Here is a 19,081-nt window from a genome sequence, read left to right as displayed (position 1 = left end):
AGAATGTGAAAATGCAGCCCTTTCTTGGCAGTATAATGTAGCTGGCTTCCTAATTAATTACTTCAGAAGCTGAAGAAGCTTTCAGTAAATTCATCTTCTTTATGACTTTTTGTCAGTATGTATTGACCTTTTAACATTCAAAACACTTCCTATAATTTCTGCGTCAGTAACAGTACATGATATGCCACCATTCTTAGTAGAATCAATATTCCCTTCCATCTCTTTTTCATTAAGTTTACTGACTAGATATGAAGAGCATTGTTCCTCAACATTGTAAGGAGGTTACACCTCTCTGCAACCCCAGACCAAAATTATATCAGACTACACTTAAAGGAATGACTATCTGAGTAATTCCATGAACCAAAGCGACAACAACCAAAAATCTTTTTAAAAGAAAATCTTATTTGTCTTTCAATTCATATGATTAAAAACAACATATAGGCCAGTGTTTCTCAATGAAGGAGGGAGGAGTGAAAGACATTTTGCTGACCTTCACACATATGCGTTTAGCTATGTCTAGAGACATTTTTCACTATAGCAATTGTGGATGGGGCACACAATTACTTTCATCTCTTGGAATGCTTCTAAACATTTTATAACTCACAGGACAGTTCTGTACATCAAAGATATTCTCAGGAAAAAAAAGGTCAACAGTGCTAAAGTTGAGATACCTCGATGTAGAGAAACTGAGTGCCTAATAAAATGTTTCTCAATCAATTTTATATTTTAAACAATTCCCTGGTCCTCTCTGCTTAATTCCATGTAGTGATGTTAGCAATACAAAAACACAGTAAGATTATTAATTACAAATAACTCTTCCATGGCTATCAAATAGAGTTCCCGTGGTGTCCTCACATCCATCACTTAATGTTAAGTGTTTACAGCAGATAAGCAGATATTGGCTTTTAAGTTTATAAGACTATTATATAGAAAAGATTTGATTTTATATAAGCTCATGTAAAAAAAATGATTTATTAATTCTGCTTAAAACAGTTGTTATTTGGATCAATATGAAGTTTAGAATATAATGAATCCTGTCTCAATTCTCCCATTTCATCAACACTACAAAGTTATTCTGGGGAAAGATTATATTCATCAATTTTCTTTCTAAAAATAAAATATATTTTTCTTTCTACAATATTAAATCTGCATATCTCTGCCAAGACACTCCTATCCACTGGACAAATGCTATTTTCTAAACAATGTGACTCCCCCCGTCCCAGAACACAAAAGTAATCTTTCACAAAACTGGCGATGCATCAGTCAACTGTTCTTGCTCACAGAAAACAATTACTTTTTTGAACAGCCATTAGGTTACAGATAGAGGCATCCCTGTATCATTTTGCTGAAACAATTGTAAACATGGTCAAACTGGACATACATAGACTATGGCATTTCTTTGCATTGTTGTTTTAAGACAAATGAGGAAAACATTTTAAGCATGTTGCATGTTCACAAAATGATGCCAACATTGTAATTGTGCCTCAGAATTTCCATATTTTAACAAGTATTCTAAGAGAAATATATATAAATGATATGAGCACACAATTCACAAACATGAAATATTAATGGTTAACAAAAATGGTTAAACTTAATCAGTATTACAGAATATGCAAATTAAAACAAAGACTCTACACCTATAAAATGATCAGAGCAGAGTAGAAGATATTCTTTCAAGTTTCTAGTGCAGAAATATATTAAGTCCCTACTGTCTACATGGAATGTTCATACAAATGAATATTTGAAAAGAAAATTTTAAAACCACCTAATGGACAAATCTTTTATTTTTATTTTTATAGCAAATATCATGACATTGAAGGATTTTATACGACATTCATATCCTGGTAGATGGGCTACAGCGAGAGTGCTCTGTCAATCTGGTTCAAATATATTTTCTAGTTATGTAGAAGTTTAATTTGTTAGAGATTCTATAAAGAATGGTGTGTTCTTATAATTTACTATAGCAAATTAACTTGTCACATAGGAAGAAGAATATCTCCTCTTAATTGCATTTGAGTTAAAAGCCCAAATAATATCACAATGCCCAAAACAAATTCTTCCTGTTTCAGGCATTGGGAGATTATTGGGAAGAATTTGTTTTGGGCATTGGGAGATTATTTGGGCTTTGAACTCAAATGCAATTAAGCACTTTACTACTTAAAAAAATGAGGAGTTGTCCCGGTAAAATATAAAATGTACATTTCATTTTCTTTGGTTCTATCACTGCAAACCCCAATTCATGTTATACAAAAAGGCAGGTAAGGTCAAATTTCATTGAGAAGGATTAGGAAACTAAATTTTAGTGCTTTTTGAAATTATTAGTTCCAAAAATACAGGGAAACATAACTTTTCTTAGTAGAGGCTGTGTATACCAACTCATGCATTGGCACATTAGCTTCTAGCTCACACCAAACAAATGAATCAGAGAATAGTAAAAATGCAAAAGTATAAGAACAATATCTTGACCTTTTTTTTTATTTGTTTACCAATTGATTTCTCAGTGCAACCTTTTGCTTGCCACCATTTCCTTACAGAGGTTAAGTCTAAAAATGTATTCTAATAACACAATTTCACTAAGAATAGGGTCTCTTGAGCTAGTGTCTAAAGTATTATACAAACGTTTTAAGCTTTCAGGTTAATATAATTATCACACCTGAAAGTTACTACCAGTGCTTTGGTATACAAAAAGAGCAAAAAAACAAAAGCCAGGAATGGTTTAACAATACTACAACATAGGTGGGTTAATCAGTGCACTCACTCATGCGTTCCACCACCTATCCCCCAAGAAAATAAAATACATAATTCTCACACTCACAATTTAAAAAGAAAATCAAGAAAAAAGGTTTTCTTCAAAGAATTACTTCCCCTTCATTTGTTTTTCTGCTCTGAAAGAGAGAATTATCTGCTAGCAACAGCACTTGCTAAATGAAGCATTTCTTGAGATAAAGTTGCATGGTAGGGGAGAAGAAATTTTGCCACCTGTTTGATAGTCATTAGAATTTGAGTGCTAAATCTTTCACAGTATTTATTTCCACCCTTGAGAAATTAATTAAAGACTTGAGATGGTAAAAATCATTTCCATTGTTTTCCAGATAGATTCAAATTATGCATACAACATTGAATTCTAAGGATGTTAATAACTTTTCTACTGTCCTTCATCACCCCACCCAAACAAAACTTGAATGTTAGACCACAAGAATTTGTACAAACACACACACACACACACTCAACTTCTGTTATGAAGAACTAGGAAAATATTTTAAATAAAAATCAGACATAGAATTTCCAACTCCTGAAATGAATTAACATCTATAAAATAAACTTGTCATGTTAATTGAAAAAAATGAAAAAAATCTTTAATTAATTCTGTATAAACACATTCTGTATAAACACACCTGCTAGGTAACTGTGGTTGACAAGATTTGGTTATGATTACAAATTTCATAAACATTATGGAATAGCTTCACATATTATGATTATATTTATAGCTTTGACTATAAAATGATTGATTGTAGATCACTCCCTTGCTCAAAACTATGCAATGGCTCACTCAACTCTAAACAACAATCAAATCCTGCACTCTTAGATTCAAAGTTTCTTTTCCAAGCTCTCTTTCACTGATTCCACATTTCAACAAAGGATTCAAAAGAAATATATATTTAGTAATTAGAGAATAAGCAAAAATACAAATTAATATTTCAATGTAATAATTTTTTCTTTAAAGTACATTGCTTATACATATTCACAGCTATAACTTTTTGACTATTGCTAACCAAGTTATGTGGAAAAGCTATTTTATTTAAATATTTTTAATAGAAAGGAAATTCATTTCATGTAAATCTGTTAATCTTATAATTTAACTGCATTGAGGCACTTAAAGTATAAAAACTTCAAACACAAGTAAATGTGGATGATTTTTTGAGTACTAATTTTAAATACATTTCTCCTAAACCCTATTCAGGTTTCTTTTTCTCTTAGTCAGTCATTCTTTTTATCAAATTCCTTACATCAAACACAGTATCCTTTAACTGCAAGCATACTAGCTCCAAGATATAAATTTGTCTCAAATAGTTTTCTCTGTTATGATAAAAGATGTGAAAATAACTCAAATAACTCCTAACTTTAAGATTAGTTGCAATCTTCCAGCAGATTATAATATTATTTTCTTTATCGAATTACCATTGGTGCATCATAACTAAGTATTTTTATGACTGGTGAACTACTTCCAATGAAACTACTTCCAGTTTGTGCTTGCATCTGAGTATTTATCAGCAATAATGAATATAATCTAAATTTTGTATCCATTCTTTAATAGGAGAGATACCCTAAATTGCTCTTTAGTAAGATTGTGATATATTATATATATATATATATATATATATATATATATATATATATATATATATATATATATATATCCAACACTATTAAGTGAATAGATATAAACAGTGCTACAGACTTAAAAATTAGCCTCTCTAAATTCACTCATACATTGAACATTCATACATTACCTGCTACATGCCAGGAATTGCATTTAGAAACAAGAAAAAAAAACAGCAATCAGGATACTTGCTTCTAAGATATCATCATCAAATAAATAATTACTTTCCAAAGGATTAACTGATATATTAAGATAACGTTATCTACCAACAAATATCATGTTGTATAATTCATATAAACAATAATAATGATTAATTGCAAACTTTGTTCAGAGTCCATAAGGGTATAAGTTCATATTTAGCATGTAAACACCAAAGTTTTTAAAAAGTCACACATTTTTCTTACTATAATATTAAAGGATTATTTTCTTCTGGATCAGGCTATCTGTAAGTCTGCATCAACAATCAATAATATCCACTATTCAAAAAATAAACTGCAGATCTCGCCGGCGGCCAGTTGATGAAATGGTATTATTTAAAATGAAATATAAACTAAGATTGGGTTGAATCATCAAATAAAAATATACCTAAGTGGAGGAAAACCGATTAGGCATTTCAAAGTACATGATACACCCAAAAGAGTGATTTCTAAGGTGCCTTTGAGCTCTTGGATTCAAAGAGCTCTTAACAAGATAATTACGCTCTTTTTAAGATTTCAAGGTCTTATCTCATTGATTGGTGAAACACTCTATATTTTTGAAACCAGAAAAATGAAAATTATACAAGGAACCTTGGAAATCATGATTAAGAATCATTTAAAATTTTTGAAAAACCTTCAGTGAGAGATTTAAATGTGGGAAAGAAGAAGAGAGGGGAGAGACAGAGGGAGAGCATAAGCATTAGTTCAGCACAACTGTCCACATACCCTAGACTCAGCTTGCCACTTCATCCATCATTCTCCTCACATTTGGTTCTTAAACTTTTGGTACTCAATAATACAGGATTTGAACTTTTTGTAGTCGTAATCAAGCCCTAGGACTTCCCATGATAAGAAACAGTGTCTAGAGAGGTAGGCAACTCGATCTGAGTTAAGAAATTTCCTACATTCAGAGAAATGCCACTTTTCAGGCTAGAGTCACTTCCTGGTGAATCAGGTTTAAAAGCTCAGAAACAGTAGCATTCTTGCTCATCACTTGTTATTTTACAGCTTGTATTTCATTCAACAATAACTGAGTAACAACCCAAATTTTAATATTCTGCCCATTCATCTGTCAAAGACAAAGTATTGAAGGGCATTATCAAGGCCAACAACCACATAATTGTTTAGCACTGTTACCTAGTTCTATAATATTTTTAAGATTATTGAATTTCTTTCATTTTCAAATTAAAATAAATTTATTTTTAAGCTGACACATATGAAGATTTTCAAGGTGTTCACAACAATGTGTGCCATTTCAGAGACATGTGAGGACATTCCAGTGGTAAACTATTATTTTATTGTGGCCTTTGTTTCTTTTAAATTATTTATTGGTGCAATTCATTCTGCCACACTCATACTTTCATAATTTGATCAATCTCATTCCAGAATATACCTGATTTCCTTGCTCTCCCCTACTGATATCACTTCTAGCATTATTATTTAAATTAATGCAATATATCTATATCTATATATTTATCTATATATCTATCTATATCTATATCTATCTATATCTATATCAATATATATATTTTATATATACATATACACACACATGTGTGTGTGTGTGTGTGTGTGTGTGTGTGTGTGTGTGTGTGTACATGCAGGATTCACTGTGGTACATTTACACAAATCAAGCATAATTTGTTAGATTTGTTCACTAGTATGTCCCCATATGTTCTCCTTCTCCTCCCTCTCAAGTAACTTCATCTATTGGTTTCCCTTCTATTTTTCTTTTTGAATTCCTTTTTACCTCTCTCTAGCTTCTTCATAAAAGAAAATATTCAACACTTGACTTTCTGAGTCTGGCTTATTTTGCTTAGCATTATGTTCTCCAGTTCCATTAATTTGCCAACAAATGCCTTGATTTCATTCTTCTTTATGGCTGAGTAGAATTCTCTTGTTTATATATACCACATATTTTTATCCATTCTTATGTTTATGGGCACCTGAGCTGGTTCCATAACTTGACTATTGTAATGTACATAGCATAAATATTCTATCTGATTTTGAACTGTTTTAAACAAACTGAAACTGTTTTAAGATAGAAACATAGATTCCTTCAATTTTTCTTTTTTCAGTACAGGAGAGTGAACTGAGGGGCACTCTATCATTGAGCTATGTCCCCATTACCACCATCCATCTTTATTTTGACACAGGGACTCACTAAGTTGCTGAGGTAGGCCTTAAACTTGTGATCCTATTGTGACAGCCTCCTGAGTAACTGGGATAAGTGTGTGACACAACACCCAGCTGAGTCATTTAACTGTTGAATACAATTAACACTAACTTATATTATGCACTCAGTTTTGTAGTTTTGACAGTTCTGATGTCAATGGAGTAATTTTGAATACTTCTATTTTTTACATCAAATTTTATTAAGAAAAAATTCCATTATTCTATTAAAAATGCGGCAATACTCCTTATTAACTTAAAAACACTTGAATCTACAAATTTTCATAAAACAACCTACATCTGAAGAAAGCAAAGAAATATCAAAATTTTAATGTGATCATGCAAAAATTAATATACTTCCTGGGAACAGTGATGCATGCCTTTACTCCCAGCAATTCAGGAGGCTGAGGCAAGATGATTATAAATTCAAAGCCAGCCTCAGCCACTTAGCAAGTCCCTAAGCAATTCAGAAATACACAGTCTCAAAGTATAAAATAAAAAGGTCTGGGGATGTGGCTCAAGGTTTAAGTGCCCCTGGCTTCAATTCCTGATACTCCTCCTGCACGCCCCCCCCCCAAAAAAAAAGTAAAAGTTTTGGGGGAGTACCATTAAAATAGAAGAGACATCAGTAGTGTAGAGGAAAGGGATTGTACTTATGTGTAAATAGGGAGAAGATTTATTTTATAGAGTTTTGGGATAACATCATGCAAGTTGCTTATCACTTTTACAGCTGCACTCAATAAATACTATTATATTTAACTGAGCTAAACCAGTACATTTTTACCTTGGGAATAAATATGTCTCATATAAAATTGAGAGTATCTGATATACAATATAAATTAAAGTTATAAACTGGTTTTGTTTATTTTTCCCTTATTGAAGGATTTTTTTTCACTTCTCAATCAATAGTTTAAGAAGCACTCTCAAAACAAGTTGGATATTTTTTTCTTACCATATGATAAATGCAAAAAAAATGGATAAAAATAATAGGTACTTTCATCATAGCGTGTTATTCTAGTAAAAAAAAAATTTCAGTGTAAGTGGAAACAATATCATTTTATTTTAAACTAAGATTTCATCCTGATGAGTAATCTGAGACCAAATTATTGCTTTTTGGAAAGCAATATGTGTATCCTTATATGATATTAAACATCTAAATAATAAATTTTTCCCTGTCCAACATGAAGGATGGCATTCTATTCTTCTTGATCAAAAGAATACCATTAAGTTTAAGCATAAACTTCATTTTCCATGTTGCATGATATGCACTTTGAAATTCGGTACCTATCTCCTTCTTATTTCTCCTCATTTATTCCAGATATGTTTTGCTTCTGTAATGTTTTCATTGCCCTTGTATCCATCATCAATACTAAAATTACAGTAAACAAAAATTTTATTTAACCTATTTGTCTTGGTTCTGAATATTCACAACCGTAAAATAAACAATTTAATCGTTTATGAATAAAGATAGTGTGGAAGATGAAGAACAGTATTTCTGCATGAATACAAATCTATATGTCTAATACTCACAAGAGTTATGCCTGACATATAATAGTGAGTAACAGCTAAACATTTTAAACTTAATATAAGCTGAGTGCAGTGGCATGTACTTCTAATCCCTGCAGTTCCAGAGGCTGAGGCAGAAAGATCTTGAGTTCAAAGCCAGCCTCAGCAAAAGTGAGACACTAAGCAATTCTGTCTCTAAATAAAATATAAGATAGGGCTGGGGATGTGGCTCAGTGTTTGAGTGCCCTTGAGTAGTTCATTCACTGGTGTGTTCTCTCTCTCTCTCTCTCTCTCTCTCTCTCTCTCTCTCTCTCTCTATATATATATATATATATATATATATATATATATATATATATAAACAATCTCCCTAATTCACATTAAAACCAATATTTAGAAGTAATACAATGCAAACAATGCAACATCTCTCTCTCTCTCTCTCTCTCTCTCTATATATATATATATATATATATATATATATATATATATATATATATTATATATATATTGCATTATTTGCATTGTATTGTTTCTAAATATTAGTTTTAATGTGAATTAGGGAGATTGTTTTTAATATAAATTAACATTTCTGGTTCAATGAGTAGAACATTTTCCTGCTATTTTTACCCTACTCTGAAATTACTAGGGACCTCCACATTGAGAGTAAGGGATGGATGCAGAGCTCTGCTGCCCCTCCTGGGGCACTATGAGGAGCCCATTACAGAAGGAGGAGAAGGTCCATCATCCCCACCATGTTGATAGGTATGACCTAGATCTGGCTACTGTTAGACCAAACACCATTTACTTCAATAGTGAGGAAATGGTAATAAGAATTAAGAAGAAGTTATTGTACATGATATCCTAAGTGATGAATAATTACTTGCTATATATAGGTACAGGATATTTGTATGTCAACTTGATTTACTATGTAATCTTTTGGTACTAATAATGTTGAATTTAGAAAGTAAAAACAGATACTTCTCAATGGCCCACAGTGTTCACCCTCTGATGTCAGAGTCCTGTGATATTTCTTCCCCAGTGCACTAGAGTTAGTTGTCCTAGGTTTTGAGTTGAAGACATTTGTATTCTTGGTACATTGTTTCATCCTCCCTCTCTTTCTCTATTTTGCATTATGGCTTTGTCTCAATGTTTCTGTTTATTTGTCTTCCTGCTCATCAAGTCTTCTGCTTTCACTGCTAAAGCTATGAAAATTCTAACTTCTCATTTGGAGTTCTCACTAGTGAATTCTTAGTATATGGCTTTTCCACAAATATATATTGTCTGTGGCTCCTGCTTTGGTAAGAGTGCCACTCATTTTACCCCAGCTTGGCTCCAGTCATTTCTTCTCCTTCTCCAAACTTGTCTTCCAGCTCTTTAATGTCTTAACCAAGGGGCAAATTCCATAGGAAATAGTATTTTAAGATGCATTTTGAAATTGTGGTATTTATACACAATGCAATGTTACTCAAGTATAAAGAAGAATGAAATTGTGATATTTTCCAGGAAAAGAATGGAACTGGAGACTGTCGTGCTAAATGAAATAAGCCAATCCCAAAGGCAAAGGCCAAGTGTTCTCTCTGATAAGCAGATGCTAATACATAAGGAGAGGGGAGGGAAAAATAGAAATACTTTGGATTACACAAAGGGGAATGAAGGGAAGTGAGCAGGGATAAGAATGGGAAAAAAATAGAATGACTTGGACATCACATTCCTATGTTCACATATGAATAGACAACCAGTGTAACTCCATATCATGTACAACCACATGAATGGGAAGTTATGCTATGTATTTGTGTAATATGTCATAAGACATTCTACTGTGATGTATAGTTAAGAAAAACATTTTTTTTAAAAGGCCTTCTGTGAGCCCTGAAAAGCAATCTCTCCTTGTTATTCTTACAAGATCTCCTTCAATTTTTTTTATCTTTTAGGATAATTTGCCTGATTGAGTTGTCTTGTATATGTCTGAGTTTTTTCCTAGATGGTAAATTTTGAGGGATTTCTTAAAAGTATGGTATAAATTTATGTATAAGCATAAACATAAATGTAAATATTGCATGAAGGACTGATCCATTTATGGTTGACCATTGAGCTACATCCTCAATGGTTGTAGTGGTAGAAGCACTGGCTCACCATAGAGGGAGGGAAAATTGTGGACAGATTTGATATGGAAAAGAACCTGAGATCAGAAAAGCAGCCTGAACTTAGCTGATCCAGAGGCTACACCATTAATTTGTGTTTAAAAAAGAGCTCTGTTTCTCTCAACTGCCCATTTTGAACCAGTGCAGGAGCCATCTTGAAGCAACCACACTACAGGTGCTGTTGTGGGAGCATGGGTATCAGAGCAAGCATTGACATATTGCCCCAGCAATCACCTACCATGTGATCCAGGGTGTACCTAGCAGAACATGAGTGAAACAGGCACTGGTACAGAACAATGGTATAAAATAGAAAAGAGAAAAAAAACCACACAGATTCAGTCATCAGATCCTTATTAAAGGTGCCCAAAACAAACATTAGAGATATACAACCTTTTTTTTTTTTTTTTTTTTTTTTTTTTTTTTTTTTTTTTTTTTTTTTTTTACAAATGCTGCTGGGACAACTGCTTGTATGTAAAAGAATAAAATGAGACCCTTATCTCTGACCCTGAAATCAACTCTGTCTGGATCAATGACTTCAAACATTGACCAGAATCTGTGCAAATTCTAGAAGAAAATGTAAGGTCAATACTCTAGCTTTTAGGCACAGGCATTGAATTTCTCAATAGAACCCCTAAAGCCCAAGAAATGCTGCTAAGGGTTAATAAGTGAGACGACATCAAATTAAGGAAGCAATTATAAATGTGAAGAGAGAACCCACAGAATGGGATAAAATCTTTACTAACTACTCTTCTGACCCAAGATTAATGTCTAGAATATATACAAAGTTCAACAAACTTAACAATAGAAAACCAAATTACCCAGTTAATAAATAAGGGAATGAATTAAACAGATACTTCTCAAAAGAAGAAATAGAAATGGCCAACAAATGACTAAAAATGTTTAACATAATTAGCAATTAGGGAAATGCAAACCAAAACTACACTCAGATTTCATCTCACACCAGTTGGAATGTCAGCAATCAAGAATACAAATGATTATGAATAGAAGGTACACTAAGCTGCCACTGTGTGGGTGAAATGTGAAGCCTGTGACACTGGGCCAGTCCTGGTTCTGGTGGCTGGAGGTAAAGAATATATTTCAGAAAAGCTCCATAGAACACTATCATCAGCTCCAAACTCATAGTAAAGATAGACATGGAAAACCTTATTGGAACCTCAGTAGATCTGACTATAACTGGCATTCTCAAGAAATATTTCTATCAAAAAGTAGCAGAAATGAAAATCAAAGATATATTCCTACCACTTCAAGAAGTTCCTGTACAAGCCAACAATGTCTAGCAGATCAGGTAGTTTTTTTTTTTTTTTTTCATTATCAAGCAAATTCTCAAGCCACCAACACAGAAGAGATCACAAAAATGTCTTTTTATCAATTTTTTCACAGTGACCTGTTAGAGTCATGAAATCAATTCTGTGAGTAACTGTGAGAATGTTTTTAAAAGAAAATAAAATATAAAGTCCCAGACTGCTTTGTATAGATCTTTTCCCTAAATAATGCACATCTTTAGGAATATTGAGGTCCAATTTAATATATGAGAAAACTATTGATAGAAGGAATATGATAAATAGAGTATATATTGACTAAGGAATGGCTTTCAGTCATTTGTTAATGGGTGTCACTTGGTGTCCATGATGACAAGGTTAATGTGCAGTCTAGCTTTATATTACCATGACTTTCACGAGCCACTCACAGCTTTGTAGATTCAAACAGCAATTCTTTATTTCCAAACTCACACCGGACCTCTACAAACACATTCTGGGGAAAAAATTCACCTATTCCACCAGGCTCTAATCAGCAGGATATGCCCTATTCCCGGCAGGGTACACCTTAAACCTGGAACCGCCCTAAACCCAAAGAGCGGGATACTCCCTAAAACCAGCAGGATACACCCTAAACCTGGATCCGCCCTAATCCAGTAGGATCCTCCCTAAACCTGGATCCACCCTTGTCCTTGAGTAGGGTCACCTTTCTCAAACATACATGCAATATCACTGCAAATGTCCAAGGCAAGTCCATTTCCATGAGTCCTTCCTCTAAGCAACATGGGGTACGCTGGCAAGGAAATTGTCATACCTACTTGGCTAATGGCTCTCAGCATATTAGGAGACTGATTTATAGTGAGGTAGAGAGAGGGAGCATGGGAGGAATAGAGGAACTTTACATAGGGCAGAGGGGTGGGAGGGCAAGGGAGGGGGCAGGGGGTTAGCAAGGGTGGTGGAATGTGATGGACTTCATTATCCAAAGTACATGTGTGAAGACATGAATTGGTGTGAACATACTTTATATACAACCAGAGATATGAAAAATTGTGCTGTATTGTTGAGGGCCACGAATCAAGTCAAGTTGGCACCTGGCAGTTTGCCAGGAGGAGTGGTTTGTGAAGCAACACCAGCGAGCCATTAAGATGATGAGGATTCCTTATTGGCTGACTGCTGTATCTAGATGATGTTAATTAAGTTAAGCTGTGTGTAATTAGTTAAGCATATATACCTCTGCTGTCTGGCAGAGAGGCGGCTCCTACTACCTTGGGTGCCCGCTACTTTGAGTTCCCACTCAGTTCCTGCTGAGTTCACTGAAATAAAGTAGTTCCTGCTTCAACCTTCAAGTTGCTTGTCACCTCTTGCTAGACTAAGGCACTGTATATGTGTAATAAGAATTGTAATGCATTATATTGTCATTTATTTAAAAAAAATCAATTAAAAAACTTTCAAAAAAGATTTATATATTGTCTTATCAAATGGAAAATACTTTTGAAAATGATAGGCCTCAGTGTATTATTTGTAATTATTTTTTCTGCAAATGAAAGCTTAAAACCTTTAAATATAAGAGATACTTGGGAACTCAACTTGTTGATCTTTTATTGATAAGCCTCTTGAATATTTTTCAAAGAAAGAAAAAAGACATAAAGTTATTAACACATTTTTTATTGCCCTACTGCTGCTGAGAAAGACTTACTCTCATTACATTTAGTAACATATAATGTGTCAAAAGAGAAAATGGCTCACACAATTGCTGAAAAAATATTCTTACAGCATTTTTGGATATGATATGTATATGCAATATTTGATGATAAGTCAGTTGATAAATTAAATCTATACCTACTAACAAAAGAATATCTCTTCAGATTTGTACTATTGCAAAACATTTAGAATCAACACTTCTTACTCAATTGAAATCTAGTGTAGATATTGCAGGCCAGCTAGATGAAAGCACTGATATTAGAAGATCATTATTAAAATTAAAATTTTAATTGTTTATGTCAGGTATGCATGGCAGGATGATTTCATGGAGGATTTTTTGTGCTTTTTAAATTTAACCTCTCATTTAAGTGAATTAGAGATTTTTACAGAATTGTAGAAGTGCACATTTGGTCAATATGAATTAAACTGCAAGAAGTGTACAAGAATTACAACTGACAGAACAACAAACATAACTGGAAAACACAGCAGAGTAATTAAAAAAATTGCTAGAAGTTACTAATAATAGTGTTTTGTGGAATCATTCATTTTTCATGATGTATACATCATGAAGCTTTAGCATCCAGAGCAATTCCACACAATCCCATGGAAGTATTGGAAAATGCAGTAAATGTTTTTAATCTTATTTAAAAAGCTCACTGCATAGCTGATTTCTTGAAAGATTGTGTTCAAAAGTTGAAACTAATTACACCCACATTGGTTGTCTCAAGAAAAAAATCTAAGCAGGGTGTAGGTAGTAAGGAATGAGATTCACAGTTTTCTCATTGGAAAAAAAAAAACTCATTTAGCCAATATTTTTGAAGATGATTTTTGGGTAACAAAATTGGCATATTTAACTGATATTTTTGCATTTTAATGAACTGAGTTTAAAAACTACATAGGAAAAACCATGGTATTTTCCAAAATGTTGAATGTATCCAAGCATTCTCAAAGAGATTGTTGTCAAGGCAAGTAAGGCTTAAAAGTAATCGTCCTAGTCACTACATGTTCCCAAGGTTTTTATGACATATTGAAGAGAACATTATTAATAAAACAATTTGAAGGAAATGAAATTAGAAGTCGTGTTGTATCTCACTTCTCTATCTCAAACATTTAACCATTTCTCTCCAGAAGAGAAACTTGAGACAATAAGGGAGAACAGTTTTCTTTTCCATTTGCTTTTCAAAACCCTGAATCAATGATCAAGTTAAACTTAGTACCTGAAGAAGAAAATCAATTATTGCAGCATAGTTCTTCATATATGTTGAAGAATGATTATGAGATCCTAAATTTATCAGCATTTTGAATTAAGATAGAAGGAGCCTTTCTTTATTAAGTACACAAAGGATCCTGCAATTACTACCATTCACAACAGCTAGTTTGAGTGAGGTGGGCTTTTCCTTCTTAACTCAGTTAAAATCAAAGGGAGGAGACAGACTGCATGGCATTGCAGGTATGTGGGTAGTATCATCTTCCTGTGCTCCAGACTGGAAAGAGCTGTTGAACAGAAAAGCACACTTGTCACGTTAAACAAAATCTTCCCTAGCTTTTGCTTTTGTATCATTTTTAATGTTATTTTGTAATATTATCCATTGTATTTAATTGGTAGTGGAACACTGTGATAACTTCATTATGCTTCATATTATGCTTTAATATTAATAAAAGCAATGATTTTGTTTATTGAACTAAAAAAATACAAACAATACAAAATTCTGGAGAGGATCTCACTGTTTTAGGGATTGTAAATTAGTACAACCAGTATGCAAATCAGTACAGAGGATCCTCAAAAGACTAGGCATGGAACCACCATGTGACCCAGCTCTACCACTCCTCAGTATTTATCCTAAAGAATCATAAGTCATCATACCACATTGATACATGCATAGCATGTATAGAGTATAGCCAAAGTATGCAACCACCCTACCTGTACTACAACAAATGAATGGATAAAAAATAAGGTACATATACTCAATGGAATTTTATTTCATAAATAAAAATGAAATTATTTCATTTGAAGAAACATGGATGGAACTGTTATGTTAAATGAAATAAACCAATCACAGAAGGTCAAGTGTCATTCATGTTTCCTCTCATATGTGGAAGCTAGAGAGAAAAATGGAAAAAGAAGTTTGAAGTCTGGAATTTCATGAAAATTAAAAGGAAATCAGTAGCAGAAAGAAACCCAGCAGGTGGGAGAAAGGGAGGAAGGGGGGAAAGTTGGGGGTATAGGGATATTGACCAAATTGTATTGTTATATTTTGTACATGTATGGATATTAGTCAACAAATTCTATCATTTTATACAATTATAATGTACCAATAAAAATATGGAAAATGAAAAAAAATAAATTAATTAAAAATTTAAACAAATAAAACTTTGTGACCTAATGTAGACCTACAATTTCTTCAGGTAAAAGAGACTGAGGGGTATCATTAACTAATCAAGCAGCATGTCAAGCCAATCCATTCCTCTACACATCTCTCCTTGCTCATATGGCTGCTCTGCCTTGTGTGAATCTTTTTTTTTTTAATTTTAATATTTATTTTTTAATTATCGGCGGACACAACATCTTTCTTTGTACATGGTGCTGAGGATCGAACCCCAGCCGCATGCATGCCAGGCAAGCGCGCTACCGCTTGAGCCACATCCCCAGCCCCTTGTGTGAATCTTTCCTCTCTCCAGATCTTGGGGATGAGGATGCTGAGACTCAGATCTCTACAGAGAACTGTTTTAGTACAATTAATTACACACTCATATTGACATTACTTGTAATTCTTAGTAAGTTTTCTACCTATGGGAAAGGTTTTGCTATGAAATTTCCTCATTCTGATTTTTACTTTATGATATACCATTAGATCTGTAGGCAGCTAGTACTTGTGTAATAGGAAAGACCATTATTAAAATGTCTGGGGTTAGAGCAGAACAGGGAGGTCAAAGAAAATGACAATTGCTGTTTTTAAAAAAGAAAGGAATGAGCTTTGGATACTTGGTGAATATAATCATCTTAAATACAATCAAATTAATATTAAATATTTTTATCTTGTGCTATTTCAAAGTATGTAATAATTGGGGTTTATTGCAAAATGTACAGAAAATAAAAGCCACTAGTGAGTACTGCCTCATAAACAGCATAAAAAGGGAGCAAAAATAGAAAATGAATTCTATCACTGCCTTGTGCTCTAGAGGCTGTAGGAAGGCTTTGATAGAGGTGGGAGTGACTGTAGACCATGTCTTCATTCCCATTAGTTCAGGATTCAAATGTGACATTCAGTTTTGAAACACTGTGCTGATATCTCCCTGCTGTACTGACTCCAGCAACTTGGGTTCCAGCAAAAGCACTGTGATCATTTCAACTGGGGCTCTGGGTCTTCTTCAGTACATGCTACTTGCTTCTTTTCTTCTTCTTCTTCTTTTTTTTTTTTTGAGAGAGAGAGAGAGAGAGAGAGAGAGAGAGAGAGAGAGAGAGAATTTTTTTAATATTTAGTTTTTAGTTTTCAGTGGACACAACATCTTTGTTTGTGTGTGGTGCTGAGGATCAAACCCAGGCCGAATGCATGCCAGGCAAGTGCGCTACCGCTTGAGCCACATCCCCAGCCCCATACTTGCTTCTTCTTGATGTTCATTAGTAAAACAAAAGTGTTGGACTGAGGCAGAGGAAACCTACAGCAACCCTCACCCCAGCCACCAGACAGCAGAACTTTAAACTGGTTTTAAGCTGCTCACACCTGTCACCCAAGAACAGCACATGCAATCCCCAGCAGCAGCAGGAGGAGGAGGAGCAGCAAAGAACTAGTAGCCCAGAACCTTCCCAATAGAACAAGAATTCCTGGCTGCTGCCCAGACAGCACTGAGAAGGGGAGGTCAAAAGTTCAGGTTGTTGAGGGGGGATGTGTGCTTCTTGATCTGAAATAGGCCAACAGTTCCCAGCTGGTACACAGGGAGAGGCTGGCACAGGTCCCAAAGGAATCCAGAACTGGTGGGGGGGATTGTCCCATCAATGACAGAAGAGTTCTATTCTGAACCAGAAACCATCAGGAGTGAGGGTGGTCAGGGAACTGCCACTGCCATGGTCCTTGACATCCAGACCTCTCACTCTCAAGGATCTTCACCAGGCCATGTGACCTGGATGGCCTGATGCTAAACAGCTGGACCAGAGCTGATTGTGAGCAAGACATGAATCTGCCTCGCATCATGGGATTTAGAGTTGAGGAGACTGTGGCAGTTATGAAGGCTCTGGTGAGGTGGCTGATGGAAAGGCATCTTGGGGTTAGCATGGGCTGATGGTTGGTTCTTTATACCAGTGAGGCTGTGGGCCTGGGCTGCCCCCAAGTGGTCAGCTAGTGCTACCTGAGGGAGACAGCTTGTTCCTCACTTTGGTGGATCATAGCAGCAGAGAAAAGGGGGAATTAAGAGGACCTTAGTGGAGCCATGTGGATGGTGGCAGCTGTATCCTACAGGCACTGCCTCCCTTAGCCACATTTCTGCTGGAAGTGATTGAGGCCCTTGGCAATCTGGGCCCAGAATTACATTATAAAGCTATAATAGGGGCAGGGGCTGGCTCAGAGGAAAGGTGCTCACCTGGCATGCATGAGGCCCTCATTTATATCCCTAGTTCCTCTCCCTGCAAAAAGCTGAAATCATCCTGGGCAGGAAGACTATGGCTTGCATTTTCTTTCCCAAAGCAAGAGGTCAGATGTAGGACCAGGACAACATGGGGACTTCTTTTCAAAGCTGGCAGATCTTTCAAGTGTAGCACAGAAATTATCCAGTCCAGGCAAAGGACAGACCTGGGGACAGGGCTGGGGAGGGCAGATCAGGAGCACCGGGTCTGAGGCCTGGACCTGAAGTCTCTCCCCACCTCGCTTGCGCTCTCATCTCATCCTTTCTCTCTTTCCTTTTTTTTTTTTTTTTAGCTAGATGAACTCCTTCTTTCTCCCAAGCGAGGCCGGGAAAAGCCGAGCAGAGCTGAAATGGCGCGGTCGGCCAGGGCGAAGCTCCATGGCGCCCGGGACAATGGGGCGTTGGGCCAGCCACGCAGGCAGGCGAGCTCGTGCTGTGTGAGTGATGCCAGAGACCCGGGTGCGGGCCGGCACGCGCGGGTCATAGGGGTTACGGGGTTACGGGGCTCAGGGCGCCAAGGCGAGAGGGTGCGTGGCCGGATCCGCTGCAGGGCGGCGCGGAGCCCCTCTCCGCAGGGCCTGGGGGCGCAGCAGGGTCGCTGACCACCTTACAGCCTCCAAGGCCCTCGAGTGTCCTGGAACCCGCACCACAGGGCCTCCACCTAAACCTGTACTCTCCATACCAGGCCCTCCAGGGAGCGCGCGCAGGGAACCCAGCTCCTGGCCGGCTCCACCTTTGGGATGTGGTGGAAGGTGGCAGGTTTTCGGTCTGTGGGGCCTTTTGTTGGTTCGCTTCCTTGTTTGAGCCAGTGTTTTATTTTACCTCCTAAGGTCTATTTCCAGGGCACTCAGGTCCACTCTTAAGCCTCAGTGGTAGAAGAGCCCTCAGTGCGCATTGTCTCATCTGCAAAGCAGCAGAAGAAATTTACATTACTTCTGGACTTGAATGCAAAGGGCCCTAAATACCAGTGAGATGACCTGGCTTAAAACAATTTGGTCAAATCCACAATAATTCCAGAAATAGTCACCATAATTTGAGCATTTAAAAATGCATACTTTTTTAAGCTCTTTTTAATGGCAAGGTGCTAAG

The 19,081-nt window shown here is 35.6% G+C and overlaps 1 pseudogene; it reads right to left on the bottom strand.

Annotated features, from left to right (window-relative positions):
- Nucleotides 1–17,562, bottom strand: part of LOC144251169 (protein kintoun pseudogene) — a 34,437-nt pseudogene extending 16,875 nt beyond the window's left edge.
- Between the last annotated feature and the right edge of the window lie 1,519 nt (nucleotides 17,563–19,081).

This window comes from Urocitellus parryii, chromosome Y (genome assembly GCF_045843805.1).
Source record: "Urocitellus parryii isolate mUroPar1 chromosome Y, mUroPar1.hap1, whole genome shotgun sequence".
Taxonomy (NCBI): Eukaryota; Metazoa; Chordata; class Mammalia; order Rodentia; family Sciuridae; genus Urocitellus; species Urocitellus parryii.
The sequence above is the reverse complement of the archived record's forward strand: the minus strand, read 5'-3'. Positions and strand labels throughout refer to the sequence as shown.